We start from the raw sequence: 19,054 nt of genomic DNA on the forward strand, positions 1-19,054 counted from the left end.
TGTGCTGGCAGCCAAAGCGTCTACTACGTCCATTCTGGCTCGCCGGATTCTGTGGTTGCGGTCCTGGTCTGTGGATCTGGACTCTAAAAAGACCTTGGAGGTGATCCCTTTTAAGGGAAACATCCTTTTTGGGGAAGATCTGAACAAGATTGTTGCTGACTTAGCGTCTGCTAAAACTGCATGTCTGCCGAGTACTAATCCTTCGGTACCGAAGGCTAAAAGTACCACCTTTCGTTCCTTTCGACCTTCAAGTAAATCAAAGGATCAGGCGTACCCGAAACTGGCTCGCACTTCCAAAACCTCTAAGTCTAAACCTAAACGTTCCTGGGCTGCCCGTCAGCCTGCTTCCAAACCAGACAAGCCTGCTGCTTGATGGGGCGGGCCTCCCCCTGGGGAACCCCAGGGTGGGTGGCCGACTTCTGCGGTTCGGCCAGGTATGGTTATAGACCATTTCAGATGCCTGGGTGAGGGAAGTAGTCACTCACGGATACGCCATCTCTTTCAAGAAACGTAACCCTCACCAGTTTTGCTCAACAAATATCCCTTTGGATCCGTTGAAAGCATAAACTCTACACTTGGTGGTACAATCCCTCCTGGACACAGGAGTGATAGTGCCGGTGCCTCTGGCTCAAAGAGGCAGGGGGTACTATTCAACGCTGTTCCTAGTTCCGAAACCGAATGGATCCTCAAGGCCCATTCTCAACCTCAAGTCTTTGAACAAATTTGTGAAGGTATCCAAATTCCGTATGGAAATTCTTAGCTCTATTGTTCTTGCCTTGGAGCCTAAGGACTATATGGTATCCCTAGACATACAGGATGCTTACCTACATATACCTATTGCCATGTCGCATCAGCAATATCTGCGGTTTGCTATTGGCAACCTACAAGATCAATTCCAGGCCTTGCCTTTTGGACTGACCACGGCTCCGCAAATCTTCACCAAGGTCATGGTGGTCATGACGACCCTTCTCCGCCATCAGGGTATCAGGATCCTGCCGTATCTGGATGACTTGTTGATCCTGGCGAACTCCCCAAAGGTTCTCCTTCGTCATCTGGAACTGACGGTCCAATTCCTGTAAGCCCACGGGTGGCTCATCAACTGGAAGAAATCCTCGCTGGTTCCTGCTCAGAGCATGGTACACCTGGGGGCATTACTGGACACACAAAACCAACGGTTGTTCTTGTCTCCGGAGAAGGTCCTGAAACTTCAGGACACGATACGATGCATCCTCTCTCGCCCTCGTGTGTCAATACAATCGGCGATACAAGTACTAGGCCTCACTGTGTTGGCTTTCGACATGGTAGAGTACGCTCAATTTAATTTTTGCCCTCTGAAGCGGTTAATCCTTTCCAAGTGGGACGGCCTGCCTCACCGGGTCAAGACTCACATGATTTCCTTGACTCCGGAAGTTCGTCTGTCTCTGAGCTGGTAGCTCCAGGACCAACAATTGAGCAGGGGTCGTCCCTTCTGGATCTCCAACTTGGTCCTCTTACCGATGGATGCCAGTCTGCGGGGTTGGAGCGTGGTGTTGGAGAAACACTCTCTTCAGGGTCGGTGGACCAGGGAGGAATCTCTCCTTCCAATAAACATTCTGGAGTTGCGGGCAGTGTTCAATGCTCTGAAACTGGCCCTGCCTCTGGTACAGAACAGGACTGTTCAAGTACAGTCGGACAACGCCACCACGGTGGCGTACATAAATCATCAGGGCGGCACTCAAAGCCGCATGGCAATGATGGAAGTGTCAAAGATTCTTCTATGGGCGGAACACCATCTGCCAGCCATATTGGCAATGTTCATTCCAGGGGTCCTCAACTGGGAAGCGGACTTCCTCAGTCGTCAGGACGTACGTGCCAGAGAGTGGAGCCTTCATCCAGAAGTCTTTCAACTCCTAGTGGACAAGTGGGGCCTACCAGATGTAGACCTGATGGCGCCTCGACACAATCACAAGGTTCCGGTCTTCGGAGCATGGACAAGGGATCCTCAAGCAGCGTTCGTGGACACCCTGGCTATTCCATGGAACTTTCGGCTGCCATATATGTTCCCTCCAGTGTCACTCCTGCCCAGGGTAATAAGGAAGTTCGGCAAGAAGGAGGATTACTACTTCTAATCGTTCCAGCATGGCCCAGACGGCATTGGTTATCAGACCTGCTGGGTCTCTCGATAGAGCGTCCTCTTCTACTTCTGCAACGCCCAGACCTCCTCGTTCAGGGCCCTTGTGTCTACCAGGATCTGGCCCGACTGGCTTTGACGGCATGGCTCTTGAAGCTTCAGTTCTGAGGGTCAAGGGATTTTTCTGAGGTGGTCATTCAAACTATGTTGAAAGCCCGTAAACCGGCTTCGGCTCAGATTTATTATAGGGTCTGGAATTCTTACTTCACCTGGTGTGCGGCAAAGAATTATGATGCTTACAGGTTCAGTACTGCCAAACTTTTGGCTTTTCTGCAACAGGGCCTGGTTTTAGGCCTTCGTCTGTCCTCCCTCAAGGTTCATATTTCTGCACTGTCGGTTGGATTCAGAGAAAAATTGTGACTCTGTCTGACGTTCATACTTTCAATCAGGGCGTTTTATGGATTCAACCTCCCTATGTCCCTCCTGTGGCTCCTTGGGATTTGTCGGTTGTTCTGGATGCCCTCCAAGAGTCTCCGTTTGAACCTCTTGAGTCTGTGGACCTCAAATGGCTTACACTTAAGGTCTTATTTTTGCTGGCTATTGCCTCTGCTAGGAGGGTTTCAGACTTGGATGCCTTATCCTGTCGGTCACCCTTTCTGATTTTTCACCGTGACCGTGCGGTTCTTAAAACTCGTCCTGGTTATCTGCCTAAGGTGGTGTCGTCTTTCCATCTTAACCAAGAGATTGTGGTTCCGGCCATTATTTCTGCTGGTTTGTCCTCCAAAGAACGGTCTTTCATCGGTCAATGGTTGTCGGGATTTTGACCGTCGGGATTTTGATTGTACAGTAGGTAAATTAACTGTATCCCCATTTTAAACCTGTTTTGCCGCCAGACACAAACATCTCACTCTAGTTGATCTCCCACCCTGACTATATAGTCTCAATGGTTATATATTGGCATCAACTTAGTATTTTGGGCATCTTAGTTATGTGGAAAATTATCTTGTGGGTATGGACTGGCGCTATTGAATAATATTTTAATATTACCAGTTTTTTTATATAGCGCACATATATTCCACAGCGCTTAACAGAGAATATTTGGCAATTCACATCAGCTCCCCCTCTCCCCAGTTTCTTTAATTTTCTCCTTATATTTCTCCACTTTTCCTGTGTCTTACATTTTTGAAGGAATTTTCCACTTATGAATAGTTTACTTTCCCACTTCCCTGGTACCTGTAGTTGAAAGCTAGCTTGCTACTTTTATGCACTTTCTTTGGGATGCTGGTGTCAGCATTCCGAGTAGTGTCGGGATTCCGGTGTCGGGATTCTGACTGCCAGGATCCCAAAGAAAGTGCATAAAAGTAGCAAGCTAGCTTTCAATTACAGGTACCAGGGAAGTGGGAAAGTAAACTATTCATAAGTGGAATATTCCTTCGTACCTGTACTTTTATGCACTTTCCTTGGGATCCTGGCAGTCAGAATCCCGACACTACTCGGAATGCTGACACCAGCATCCCGAATTGGGTCACCAGCCCTGCGCCGGGGGGGGGGGGGGGGGGGGGGGGGAAATGTTTAGGTTTAGGCTGCGGGGGAGGGTTAGGGTTACGCTGCGGGGAGGGGGGTTAGGGTTGGGCACCCTCAGGTAGGGTTAGGGTTATAAATTAAAAATATGCCTCTCCTGCGCTACCCTACACGTAAGCAGCTAGAAACATTGACGGGGCTCGCCCTTTAAAAAACCCTTAAACACATACAAAACAAAATACAGTGTTCCCAGCGCTGTGTAGAAGAACTTCCAAATGACCATATAATATCCTACGATCTCAGATACCCAAAAGGTAACTATTGGAAAGAGACTTACATTCGGGTTCTCACCCATAGACCCTGAAAGGTTTCTTTAACAGCTCTAATTGAAAAGATATGTGAAGCCAAAGCAGCAAGCACGTCAGTGGCAATCCACTTACATTTATATTCACTCTCACATTCATGTAATGGTTTCTTTCAAAATACTGTAGGTCCAGATGATCCCACACCATGTAAATGTACAAAAATGAAGTTTTAATGTAGTTAAAAAATAACAGAATCACACCGAAGACGGGATATCCATGAGCAGTATATGGAGAACGCTCCGATCAGTCCGGCTGCAGATACAGGCTGAGTTAGAATAGCGGCTACGGTCTCAGATATTCCTGGCGTCTGGTATCACCCTCTGGTCTGATCTGTAACGGCAGTAGTAGGGTTAGGGTTAGGCTGCAGGGGGAGATGAGGGTTAGGTTTAGGCTTGAGGAAGGGTGGGTTAGGTTTAGGCATCCCCGGGGAGAGTTAGGGCTGCAGGGGGGAGGGGGTGTAGGTTTTGGCGGAATCCGACACTACTCTGAATGCCGACACCAGCATCTAGAATTGGGCCACCAGACCTGCACCGGGGGGGGGGGGGGGGGAATGTGTGTTTAGGTTTAGGCTGCAGGGGTGGGATATGGTTACGCTGCAGGGAGGGGGGTTAGGGTAGGGCACCCTCAGGTAGGGTTAGGCTGCAGGGGGAGGGTTAGGTTTAGGCTTGAGGAGCGGGGGTTAAGTTTAGGCACCCCTGGAAAGAGTTAGGCTGCGGGGGTAGGTTTTGGCTGGTAGAAGAGGGGGTTAGGGAGCCAGAGGGGTAAGGTAAATATACTTACCTTCCCATGTCGGGAATCTGATCATCGGATGCTGCCGGCATTTCAAGCCCAACCCCATTATTCCACAGAACTCTTTTGAAGCACCATGGACCAATTCATACTTCAGCACTGAGAACCTTGGCAAGATCAGGCTCTGTGATTGAATTGAAAGGTGGATCCTATTTTCTACATGCGAGAGGCAGGGAGGTAACCCTTCAGCTGATCATTTTCTTTGTATGTTGGCTCAAGGCAAAAGCTAACAACAGAGGTATTGTAGCTGACTCACCTACAGACTGAATAATGTTCAGTTCTCTCTCTCCACAGTATAGGCATCTTAAGTACTTACACGTATGTGGATATAAGTTCTCTGCTATTAGTGCGGGGGAAATTAATTTAAACTACTGTAATGCGTAGATAATTGCAAGAAGAGGTAACCCATAAAAACAGATCAGATCTATCATGTTTCTAGTACAGATTAGTATATTAAAGCAAACTTCTAACTGGTTGGAGCATTTTTAAAGAGTTAATTGTGCACCAGTAATAACTGCCCCCCTCAAAAAGTATTTTGAAGCCCCAGGGTTAGAAAATCCAACAGTACATGGCTTACAAGCAATGCTCAGCCTGGAAATTAAGTCCAGTACAATATTTGTTTGTAAGATGCATGAAAAAATTGCGACTTATGATCACTAAGAAACTTAGTGCTCCCCCTAGAGTTATTCATGGAAGTCTCCCGGAGAATTATTTATGAAAGGGAAGCTCCAGTTAACGTCTGCAATATCCCCTTTTCTGTGAAGAGCAGGAATTTATATTGGATCAGGTTTTTGTAGTCAGTATATTTTCGTAAACACCAATAATTCTTTGGAAATCCTTGGGTAAAACAACTCGTGATTAATGGCGGGAAAGAAGTTATACAACTTCTATAAAAACACAATGATTTCCGAATATTGGCTTTTTTCAAAGTAAATGTACAACATAACTAATAACACATACTTTATTCTAATTAATTTGCCAGTGATCTATATAAAACAGGTGCTTTGTTCCAGCAGCCTTTACATAATAAAGCTACCTATACTTGGCTTCCAGCAATGACTTGTGTTATCCTCAATGTAATTATGCACACCCAGTGAGAATAGGACATCACTACTGACAGGTACAGAGTTCAAGGGGAGGAACAATGAGGATACTAAAGTCCAGTATTTGCTTTCTGAACCATACGTTACTCTTCATAGCAGTAACTTAAGGAAGCATTTACAAATGTTGATAATATTCAGCACGACATGAAAGCTGTTGCCTTATCCAGGCTTGGACTGGCCCACAGGGATATAGGGGAATCCACCGGTGGGCCCCACTGCCTGGGGGGCCCACCTCCTGCTCTAAGGATCAGGTTCCAGACTGTGCACTTGAATTATACATTATACATATGTTACCTTATACTGGACTATGGTGTATTTTCTACAGTGCATTGTTGTTATTAATCTGTTATTAATCTGGTACATTATCATGCATGCTGCAGCTGAATTTACTGTATATATTTATGAAGGGGCCCAGACGTTGCACTCTCTAATGGTTAGTCAGACCAATGATGTGGCAGGCCACACCCCCTCTGCAGACTTACCACACCCCTAAACATGGGGCCCTACCACTGCATTTCCCCCGGTGGGCCCTACAAGCCCAGAGGCGGATTGGCTATAGGGTTTACAGGGAAGATTCCCGGTGGGCCGGCGCACCTGTGGGGCCTGTTTTGCTTGAGGACATGTGGTCCTTTTTATAGACATAATGAATAAGATGCTAAATAATTTGCATATATGAAAATTACTTTGCCACTTAGCCTGTGATTGCAGATGATCTAGTGTATGCTCTGTCTGCCTGCTTGGCTGACATATAAGATTGAGTGAATAGTGATTGGGATACGGTTGGTGTAATAAGCAAGAAAATATATCTTTCTAAAGAATGATATAGTTTCCTAAATTCTGAAGGCGTATCATATAATGTGCTCATAATATTTAATTTTATTTCTTTTTAACTTCCCCCTTGATGCTGGACATGCCCACTATCTGCACAGTCTTAGGGGGAGGGTGCTGCTGCCATGGCCCATGGCTAGACCTTACACCTCTGGTGCTGCCCATATGGGGCCACTAGTACAAATGTTTCCAGGGCCGCTTTTTGTTCCCAATCCGCCCCTGTACAAGCCCCAGTCTGACACTGGCCTTATCTGTAACTTCTGGTCCATTTTTGGGTTATTGAATCTGTTTGTAAAACATATGATAGATTGTGCTGGACAGACAACAGTGGGCTGGGTCATATAAATGGTATTTGGATGATTAGCCTCCTTAGAATCAGAGTAATCTACATGATACTGAACAAGACTACTCACATAGAATGACTTTAAGAAAACTAAATAACATTTCCATTTACTGGGTATCTGAATGGATTCCGTATGATATACCGGCGGACGGGATGCTAGCTGTCCATATCCTGACAGCGCCATCCCGCCCGCCAGAATGCTGGCAGCAGGGCAAGCACAAAGAGTCCCTTGTGTGTTTACTGCGCTCGCCATACTGGGGGCTCGCTGTGCTCGCCACAGGATCTATTCCCACTCTTTGGGGGTTGTGGACACCCATGAGTGGGAATAGTCCTGTTTTGCCGGGATTCCAGCTGGCAGCATTGTCGGCTGGCGGGATTCCGGCGTCGTATGCAAACCCGATTTGGGAGCGTTTGGGAGGTGGAGCAGGGGGTGTTCCTGGACACGGACGCATCGCCCCCATTTTCCGGGAGGGACGAGGCCAGGGTCTGTGTGGCTGCATGCTTACTTCCTGGTCTCACAAGCTGCCAGGAACCAGCCTGGCAGAGTAAGCTTACGCAACCTGGCCAATCCTGCAACCATTGCGACAAATCCGAAGCAGCAGCTATGGATGCTGCACTCGGATCGCACATGCAATGCAGGAGGTGTCGCTTTCATATAGACACCTCCTGCTGCATTTGCATATTGATGGACAGAATTGCAAAGCCGCTTTTATGCGGCTCTGCAATTCCATCCATCTCTGACTCGGGCCCACAGTTCCAAACCGAGTCAGGCTCGGGACAGGCCCCTTGTCACCGCAGCGCCAATGCGGGTTTTTGGCGATGACATCTGCTTGCGCTGAAAAGCCTCTCTCTCCGTGCTGTAAACGGGACATGGGTCAGATGAACCGAGTTACCCGTTTACACTGCAGCGCACCTGGATTCTTGGCGAGTAAAACTCTGCTAGGTACCTTTGAAGGATTCCCGGGTGACTGGACCCGGGTGGAGCCGTTTCCACTGGAAAAACAACCCTGGGTCGTTGTGTGTTCAAGTGAAATAACCAGTGATTTTCAAGTCAGTGGAATAGGGGCATACTTGCCTACCTGACCCTCTCCATGAGGGAGAAAATGATCTGTTCCTGGACTTTCCTGGTAATGTATGATTGCCATCACCTGTGGTGAGCTAGTTAATTGATAAGAAAGGTGTTTCACCACAGGTGATGGCAATCATACATTACCAGGAAAGTCCAGGAACAGAGCATTTTCTCCCTCATGGAGAGGGTCAGGTAGGCAAGTATGATAGGGGTATCTTACCAAACTAATGCCTGTTGCCTACACTAATGCTTATTATATTTGACATAGTTGTTTGGCTTTGGCTTACTAGCACATAGTTGTGCTCAGAGTCTTAGAGGTGGCAGACAGACTTCGCGTTCCTCTATATATCACTTATACCCCTTATAACAGCCTAGGGATGAAAGCGCCCCTGTCAGTTTACAGCACCCTGAACTTCATCAGTAAACAGTTACACAAATCTGGCAACATGTCCCAGAGTTCAGTAGCAATGTGAACAGAACACGGTATAAAGAAGGAACTGCAGCCAGATGTCTGTCATTCAGCCCATCCTCCACTCACCATATCCAGATTGCAGAAAGGTCACAGAGCCCCGTCTGGACATTAACCTCTAGCTTGCCAGACACTGCATTTGACTGCACAAAACAATACAAATTAACCACTGTGCCACTGTGGAGGGAAAACTATTAGATTAAAACAAATATCAGATCTGGTAGAAATAAAGAAGACAGAGAGGTACCAGCTTGACATGAACAAATGAGAAAATTACAACATGCATAAAAGGGGAAACGAGGAGAAGAAACACAATAGATGAAAAGAGAACATACTCTAGATTAGGAAAAGGAATATCATGGGAATATGAATGCAAGTGCTGAGAAGAGATGGAGAGAGGTCAAGCAAGCAAGGCAATGAGAACAAGGGAGGATGAGAGAAGGGAGCGAGGACGTAGTGAATGAAGGAACAAGACAGAAAGCATTGTGCTAGTGACAGCAGTGGCGTAAGTTTGTCTCAGTTGCCCGGAGGCAAGAAAAATATTGGTGTCCCCCCCATGTATATAATTTGCTCCTGCATAGAAAGCCTGCAGATTCTAACTATATGAAGCTACACAAAACCATTGCAACTAGGCAGATCTATGTAGGGGTCCAGCCACACACTACATACAGTAGATCTGCTCAGTCCCTCCCAATGCTGATTATTTCTCTGACAATTAATTTGCAAGTGTCATATCCAGGATTAGAACCCACAACCTATTACACTGGAAGCATGCACCTTACTGATGGAGATATCTGCTGTTGCATAGGAAGTATGAGAATTCTAACTATATGAAGTTACTTGTAATTGTCAGAGAAATCACTTCATATAGTTAGAATTCTCATGCTTCCTTTATAGGAGCAAATAGCTTCATCAGTAAGGTGTCTGCTTCTAGTATATCTATAATAAAGAGGGTGTGATTTGTAAGGTGTAGTGGCTAGTGGGGAAGTTGGCTATGGAAGAGAACAGGAGGAGAGATGCCCCCCTTCAAAGCAGGAGCCCGGTGGCAGCTGACTCCGTTGCCTCCCAGAGTTCTGCCTCTGAGTGACAGAGACAAATAAAAGAATGAAGTAGAATGGAGCAAAAATGTGGGACAGACAGATGCTGAAAAGGACAATTCTACAAAATATTTTAGCAAATGTAAATAAGGAATGGGAGAAAATGTATTTCATGGGCAAATCTTCAATGCTGGTTCAACTAAAGACAGCACAAACTGGTGGTAGTGAAATATACTAGAAAGCCTACATACAATTCTGGATATATCAGGGCAGACAGGAAGGACAAGACATGGAAAGAGACTAAAGGGGGGTACACACGGAGAGATCCGTGCTTAAAATCTAAGCAATCTTGCTAGATTGCTTAGATTTTAAGCACGGATCTGCCGTGTGTATGCCCTCCAGCGATAGCGATGCGCGGCCCCGCGCATCGCTATCGCCGATGCTAGATTGAGCTGCATGCAGGCTCAATCTAGCGGGTCGCTCACTTCACCGTTGTGTGAAGTGAGCGGCCCCCCGTCGGCTTTCCCCCTCGCTCAGCACATCGCGCTGTGCTGAGCGGGGTGAGAGATGTGTGCTGAGCGGTCTGTGTTAAGATCGCTCAGCACACATCTCTCCCGTGAGTACCCCCCTTTACACTACTGTGTTTACAGAGACAAAGGGGGAGAGACAAAGACAGAGAAAGAGAGAGTGAATGTAAAAACAGACTGACAGAAAGAATGTGCTCCATACAGATAGAATGGACAGATTAGTTTGGATAACTCAGATAATAGAAGCCAGACAGATAAACAGGATCTAGAAACAGACAGGCAGACTGTGTGAGAAGAGAAGATGGGTATGCATGTAGTGTAAATATATTCTCAGAAGATTACAGCGATTTAGCATGAAGCAACTGGTATAAATATCCAAGGGGGTAGGATGAACAAAGATCTTACTGCAGCTTGGTTACTGTACCCTTATAGAGTCTAGGGGGACTGCAGGCTGGGGCACAATTAATGAAGCCTTCATACTGGGGTTAAAGGGATCAAACACATGGAAATGGAAGCTGCTGGTAATAGGAAGGGTAATAGACACATCGTGACTTTTATCAGTCAGGATTCATTTGATATAAGCATATAGAATCTGTCACCATTCTAGGATTGTGGTGGATGTATGAATAGAAGACACCATACTGTTGTTAGGTAGAATACTGTACCGTGTCTCATCACATTGTTACAGTGGAATGGTAATTACTGTATAAGCAGTATGTAAAGTGGATGCAGTGTCACAGATTATGTGACTCTACAATTGTTCTTTTCATATAAAAAAAATACAGCTGTAAAAAATTATTTATGCTGGAGGATGAACTGTCACATTCATATTTATATAATAATGAATTAAGTCATGCATACATGTAAGTAAAAAGAAAAAAAAAGATGACATGGGGTATGTTATATATACACATACACCTCACTCCAGCTCATGGAGACCTGTAAAATATCACAAAGCATCTCTTTAGGGTATCTCGATAGGTAACTGTCTCTCGTATACATCTGTCATCATCTGCAGCAAATGTTTTATGATAGAAAGCAGGCACCATATGGACAGTTGGCCCACGCACCCTCCACTCAAAGCGGTAAACATGGAAACTATGCCTATATATAATATACTTTTCATCTGTTCAATAAAGATTCTGATATATACATATATATATATATATATATATATATATATAATTTTCAATTTAAAGGATCAAAGAAAATCTTTCAGTAAACAAATGAAAGCAGACATATTAGTACTTGTTTATATTTTTTAACCATTTGTTATGTGCATGCTTTTACCCCTTCCTTGTGGATGGCTACTGTCGCTCACACATTAGTGGGCATCCAGGGAGGAGGGTCCACCAATGAGGTCACTTTTGTGTGAAAAAACCTTTGTAGTAATGCCGAGAAATGGGCAGTGTTATATAGATCTCTATATTTACCCATCCCTGGCACTTAGAGAGATGGGGCTACCTTGTTTGAAAAAGGAAATGCCTCTCTTTCAAACTATGTGCCCCAATAGACAGGGCCGTAACTAGGTGTGTGTCTTGCCCACAGCACAACTGCACTGAATGTGCACCATCTGGTAGCACACCCCCGTACGTCCGTTTACGCCAGGCAGTCGCTACTTAAAGTTCCGCCGCCACTTGTGTCCCGCCTCTGCAAGGGAGTGGGAGCGCTGTAGTAGCCGCCATGTACACCTTCCCCCTGTCCCGCTATCACTGTTGTCCCTGAATCCCGCTCCATGCTGCCGCTGTAAAGGGCTCCCCTTACCCCGTCCGTGAGCTACTCTGGCGCTGCCGGCTGTCTCCTGCTGCCACTGAAGAGTGCTCCCCCTACCCCAACCCTGAACTCCGCTGGCGCCGCCGGCTGTCTCCTGCTGCCACTGAAGAGTGCTCCCCCTACCCCATCCCTGAGCTCCGCTGGCTGTCTCCTGCTGCCGGTGAAGAGGGCTCCCCCTACCCCATCCCTGAGCTCCTCTGGCACTGCCGGAGCGTCATCGCAGCTGCCAGCTCCCGGACCACATGCTGTGGTTGCTGGATCGTGAGCCCCCCCTTTCCGCCCCAGGTGAGACACACATACACACACATACACACTCTCACTGTAAAGAAAAAAAAAACACAAAAAGGGGGACTCTGTTACTGTAATGTGTAAAAAAGGGGGACTCTATTACTTTAATATGTAAAAAGGGGGACTCTGTTACTGTAATGTGTAAAAAAGCGGACTGTTACTGTAACGTGTAAAAAAGGGGACTATTACTGTAATGTGTAAAGAAGGAGGACTCTGTTACTGTAATGTGTAAAAAAGGGGGACTGTTACTGTAATGTGTAAAAAATGGGGACTCTATTACTGTAATGTGTAAAAAAGGGGGACTCTGTTACTGTAATGTGTAAAAAGGGGGACTCTGTTACTGTATTGTATAAAAAAGGGGACTCTGTTACTGTATTGTGTAAAAAGGGGGACTCTGTTACTGTAATGTGTAAAAAAGGGGGACTCTACTGCCATAATGTGTAAAAAAGGGGGACTCTGCTGATGTAATGTGTAAGAAAAGGTGGACTCTGCTTGCTAAATGTGTAAAAAGGGGGACTCTGCTACTGTAATGTGTAAAAAAGGGGGACTCTGCCTGCCTAATGTGTAAAAAAAAGGGGACTCTGTTGCCGTAATGTGTAAAAGTGGGGACTCTGCTGCCGTAATGTGTACAAATGGGGACTGTACCTGCCGTACTGTGTAAAAGGGAGCTCTGCCTAACGTAACGAGAAGCCACGCCCCTATATTTTTGTCACGCGCATTGACCCTGTTTTGTATATGGGGGGCGCCAATGCTGTTTCTTGTATACAGCACTAAAATGTCTAGTTACAGCACTGCCAATAGATGTTTGTCTGGTGATCAGTGTGATCTCAGAATCCAGGGATTGGGAAAATCTATCCCAGCGGCTTCCAGTATTTCAGGGACACCCTTATCTAAAAGAGGTGTCCCCTATTTCAAAAGATGGGCCCCACAGAAATTATTATCTAGTGATCAGCTGTGACCACCAGTATCACCCTGCACTGCGGAATACGTGAGTTCCATACATGGGGGAGGGATCAAAATGTGCCCTATCTCCCCCTACATGGCCACAGCTTATAGTAGTACTGCATTTCCATTTGAAAGAAGGGAGTTACCTTTTTCAAATGATATTTCCCATTAGTAGCTATTGATCAAAAGACAATATTAATCCGGACTATGGAAAAGATACATTTTCCATAGCTATGGAGAGGGCACTATATGACCACAGTAATGGGGCCTGCCACGTGAGGCCACCAAATAACACAACCCTGCACTGTGGAAATATGACATTAGATGGGGATGGAACAATATGATCTATTACCCTCATATTGGCCCCAGAACATGTGTAGACACACTTGTTTGAAAGAGGGGAGTCCCCATCTTGAAGACAAGGTGCCACTTAGTATTGCATGGCTCAACCAATACATAGAAACAATGGGGGTCATTCCGAGTTGATCGCTCCCTGACGATTTTCGCAGCGCAGCGATCAGGTGGAAAAAAAACAGCATTTCTGCGCATGCGTATGCCCCGCAATGCGCACGCGCGACGTACGGGTACAAAGCTCTTTGTGGTTGTGCTCAGGTTCTAGCGAAGTTTTCCTTCGCACTGGTGGCCGCAAGAAGATTGACAGGAAGGGGGCGTTTCTGGGTGTCAATTGACCGTTTTCAGCATGTCTGAAAAAACGCAGGTGTGGCTGGGCGTTCGCTGGGGGGGTGTATGACATCAAATCTGGACACGAATAGACTGAAGTGATCGCAAGCGCTGAGTGGATTCAGAGCTACTCTGAAACTGCACAAACTGTTTTTGCAGAGCTCGGCTGCACGTGCGTTCGCACTTCTGCTAAGCTAAAATACACTCCCCAGTGGGCGGCGGCATAGCGTTTGTACGGCTGCTAAAACTAGCTAGCGAGCAATCAACTCGGAATGACCCCCAAAGATAGGGTGGGCTCTAATTCCCAGATCTTCCTCCATCCTATCTCAGAATCAGGAGACCATTCATGTAATGCAGTACATGTTATAGTTTAATAAAAGGCAGTGGCGTAACTACTGCCCCCGCAGTCCTCGCGGTGGCTTGGGGGCGAGGGGCTGCGGGGGCGCCACTGATTTACAGCAGACTGACATGCGGACGAGCGTCCGCATGTCAGTCTGCAGTCTCCTTCCCTCCGCCGCTTGTTGGAGGGACACGGAGGGCACACAGCGCGCCTCCCTGTGTCCCTCCTGCTGCATCATCTCCGGCGGCCGCGGGTCTAATAGGGGGAAGTGCCGTCCGTGAGCTCTAATTGGCTCACGAACCGGCACTTCCCCCTAATAGACCCGCGGCCGCCGGAGATGATGCAGCAGGAGGGACACAGGAGAGGCGAGCTGTGTGCCCTCCGTGTCCCTCCAAAAAGCGACGGCGGGGGGGGGGGGGGGGGGTAAATATCTGGCACTGGGGGCATATATGGCACTGGGGGGGGAGGGAGGAATATCTGGCACTGGGGCATTTCTGCCACTGGGGGGAATATCTGGCACTGGGGGCATATCTGGCACTGGGGGGGGGATATCTGGCACTGGGGCATATATGGCACTGGGGGGGAATATCTGGCACTGGGGGCATATATGGCACTGGGGGGGGAATATCTGGCACTGGGGGCATATATGGCACTGGGGGGGGAGGGAGGAATATCTGGCACTGGGGCATTTCTGCCACTGGGGGGAATATCTGGCACTGGGGGCATATCTGGCACTGGGGGGGGGGGATATCTGGCACTGGGGCATATATGGCACTGGGGGGGAATATCTTGCACTGGGGGCATATATGGCACTGGGGGGGCATATATGGCACGGGGGGCATATATGGCACTGGGGGGGAATATCTGGCACTGGGGGCATATATGGCACTGGGGGGGGGATATCTGGCACTGGGGCATATATGGCACTGGGGGGAATATCTGGCACTGGGGGGAATATCTGGCACTGGGGGGGGGATATCTGGCACTGGGGCATATATGGCACGGGGGGAATATCTGGCACTGGGGGCATATATGGCACTGGGGGGGCATATATGGCACTGGGGGGGATATCTGGCACTGGGGGCATATATGGCACGGGGGGAATATCTGGCACTGGGGGGGAATATCTGGCACTGGGGGCATATATGGCACGGGGGGAATATCTGGCACTGGGGGGGAATATCTGGCACTGGGGGCATATCTGGCACTGGGGGCATATGTGGCACTGGGGGGGAATATCTGGCACTGGGGGCATATGTGGCACTGGGGGGGTATATGTGTACCTGGCACATGGTGACGATGACTATATTTGGCACTGGGGCATGTAAGTACCTGGCACCGTGGGGGAATATCTGGCACTGGGGACATATGTGGCACTGGGAGCACAGCCCTAGCAACAAGGACTACCTCCTAGCAACGAGCATGACACCCAGTGCATGAAACACCTGGCAACGAGCATGACACCAAGTGCATGAAACACCTGGCAACGAGCATGACACCCAGTGCATGAAACCCCTGGCAACGAGCATGACACCCTGAGCATGAAAACCCCTGGCACCGTGCATGGAACCAAGAGCATGAAACCCCTGGCAACGAGCATGACACCCTGAGCATGAAAACCCCTGGCACCGTGCATGGAACCAAGAGCATGTAACCCCTGGCAACGAGCATGACACCCAGTGCATGAAACCCCTGACAACGAGCAGGTAATTGAAAAGTAATTAGAAGCCTTACTGTAGGACTTAATGTGTAATGGGCATTACGGTGTGTGGCATAATGTATCACGGACATTGCGGTGTGTGTCATAATGTGTCACAGGCATTACGGTGTATGGTATACTATATCGCGGGCATTGTGATATGTGGTATAATGTCTCAGGGTCATTGCAGTGTGTGGCATAATGTATCACGGACATTGCGGTGTGTGTCATAATGTGTCAGGCATTACGGTGTGTGGTATACTATATCACGGGCATTGTGGTATGTGGTATAATGTCTCAGGGTCATTGCAGTGTGGCATAATACATAACGGGCATTGCGATGTGTGGCATAGGGTATAACGGGCAGGGCATTGCGGTATGTGTCACAGGCATTACGGTGTATGGTATACTATATCACGGGCATTGTGGTATAATGTCTCAAGGTCATTGCAGTGTGTGGCATAATGTGTCACAGGCATTGTATGTGCTATAATGTATCGGGCATTGCAGTGTGTGGCATAATGTATCACGGACATTGCGGTGTGTGTCATAATGTGTCACAGACATTGTATGTGCTATAATGTATCAGGGGCATTGCAGTGTGTAGCATAATGTATAACGGGCATTGCGATTCCTGTCATAATGTGTCACAGACATTACGGTGTGTGGTATAATGTGTCGGGGGCATTACAGTGTGTGCATATTGTGTCGTGCATTATTGTGTGCGGCATAATGTCTAAGGGCCATTGCAGTATGTGGCATAATGTATACTGGGCATTACTATAAGGAGGAAAAATGACAAATAATGTAAGGGGCATGAATCAGGATTATTTTTCTTTCCTGTGGTGGCCAACGTATGGGCGTGCAGGTTGCAAAACTGGGGTATAAGGTAGTCTTTTCCTGCAATGTCACGCCCCTTTATGCGAAACCACGCCCACTCCAACAAAACCACGCCCCTTTTTTGGCGCGCGCCCCTTCGGCACGCGCATATTTATCCCTTTCTTGCTCCCAATTATGGAGCATGAAGGGGGGGGGGGGGGGCGCCGAAGAATTTTTTGGCTTGGGGGAGAAAAATTTCTAGTTACGCCACTGATAAAAGGTATTCCTTGTTGGGATTCAAATTCAATATTATTTATTAAATTGTTAACATTTAAATCTAGAAAGCAAAAATCACCAAAAAAATAAATGTATTATTATAACATTCAAGAGCAGACTGCCCTATGAAAACCTTTGCTCCGAATCCTGTGCTTCTCTGTGTTGAAAATGTGGTTACTGGCGACACATGAATCACAAGTATTTATTTGCTGTGTGTATGCATTTTATCTTTTACACATTTACTTACAAGCTCGCAGCGGCTGTGTGTGATGTCACGCAATCACCGCGACCCGCCCCAGCAATGGTCCAGACACGCCTGCATTGTCCGAACCGCGCACCTTAAACAGAGCTTTGAGGCCCACAAATGCGGTGTTAATGCCCCCTTCCGGCTCCCCTCTAGGTCTTAAACTGCGTTCTGCAGAGAACTCAGTTTAGGACCTTACACATGTGCATATCGGAGTATGTGCATTAGCGATTTTTGTTAATCAGCGATGGGGTCTGAATTAGACCCATTGTTCAAAGGTGCAAATTTGCATTAAACCACATCAGCCATACAAACATTTGGTTTTATTTTTTTACTTGCTCTAGACAGATAAAATCCAATAGCCGATAGAAGATTAGTGCAAATAAGTACCTTTGAGCAATGTTAGCAAATAACCATTAAATTGTTTTAAAAACAAAAGCAATTTTAATGGAATGTTCTTAATAGCGTATGAGTATGATCAGTGGCGGAACTAGCGAGCGGTGGGCCCAGGTGCAACAAAATGCTTTGGCCCCCCCACCCCTTCTCATCCCATCCAAGTCCACCCCCTCACCCCCAAATTAGGGATTCTTTGCATGCTCCTGTATAATATATATATATATACTAGGTGATTCATCGAGCCCTACGGGCGCTCTTCACACCGTCGGAAGGGGCTACGTCCCTGCAACCTCTGTACATCCTTTGGTTGCCGAATATTTGTACGGTATGGAGTATTACCTTTAAGCCTAATGTTGTTAGTGGTTACATATTTTACGGGGAAAGGGTGTGCGATGGTTAAGAGGGCCTAGGCCCTTGTGACAGCGTGAAGAGTGGATGGGGTCCTGAGGGGCTGCAAGTGGTGTAGCGGCGGAGGTAGGTATAGTATATATGTAATACAGTGTCTGGCAGCGTCTCTCTGGGTGAGCGGGCACCCAGCAGGAGGCAATTAATACAGTGGCAGCTGGACGGGCTGCCAGTGACAGTGCTGCCTGCCACTATGTGTCCAATGGCTTGCGGCGGGGGGCTGGCCCTCAATGGAGCCATAAGCAATGGGTTGTGGAGGGGGACGGTGGCTCAACGGCGCGGGAATGAGGCCGGCTACCTGGGGGGGCTCAGTGGCAGGTGACGGAGCGTACGGGCTGTCCCGCGCGGGTCCCTCGCTGTCCCGTTGGCGGCAGCATCTCCCTGTGTCCCAAGCTCCCTCCATATAGCGGGGCCGGGGGATGAGGCCGGGTACCTGGGGGGGGGGGGGGGCGCAGTGGCAGGAGACGGAGCATACGGGCTGTCCCGCGCGTCACTCGCTGTTCCGTTGGCGGCAGCATCTCCCTGTGTCCCAAGCTCCCTCCATATAGTGGGGCCGGGGTATGGGGCCGGCTACCTGAGGGGGCTCAGTGGCAGGTGACGGGGCGAACGGGCTGTCCCGCGCATCACTTGCTGTCCCGTTGGTGACAGCGTCTCCCTGTGTCCCAAGCTCCCTCCATATAGCGGGTCCAGCGGATGAGGCCAGCTACCTGGTGGGGCGCAGTGGCAGGGGACGGAGCGAATGGGCTGTCCCGTGCGTCACTCTCTGTCCCGTTGGCGGCAGCGTCTCCCACTGTCCCAAGCTCCCACCATATAGCGGGTCCGGGGAATGAGGCTGGCTACCTGCGGGGGGCTCAGTGTCAGGGTAGGGAGGGCACAGGCAATTTACCAGACTGGCCCTCGTTTGTTAATGTAGTGTCTGGCAGCGTCTCCCTGTGTGAGCGGGCACCCAGCAGGAGGCAATTACTAAAGTGGCAGCTGAATGGGCTGTCAGTGACACTGCTGCCCGGCGCTATGTGTGCAATGTCTT

This window comes from Pseudophryne corroboree, chromosome 2, assembly GCF_028390025.1.
Source record: "Pseudophryne corroboree isolate aPseCor3 chromosome 2, aPseCor3.hap2, whole genome shotgun sequence".
Lineage (NCBI taxonomy): Eukaryota > Metazoa > Chordata > Amphibia > Anura > Myobatrachidae > Pseudophryne > Pseudophryne corroboree.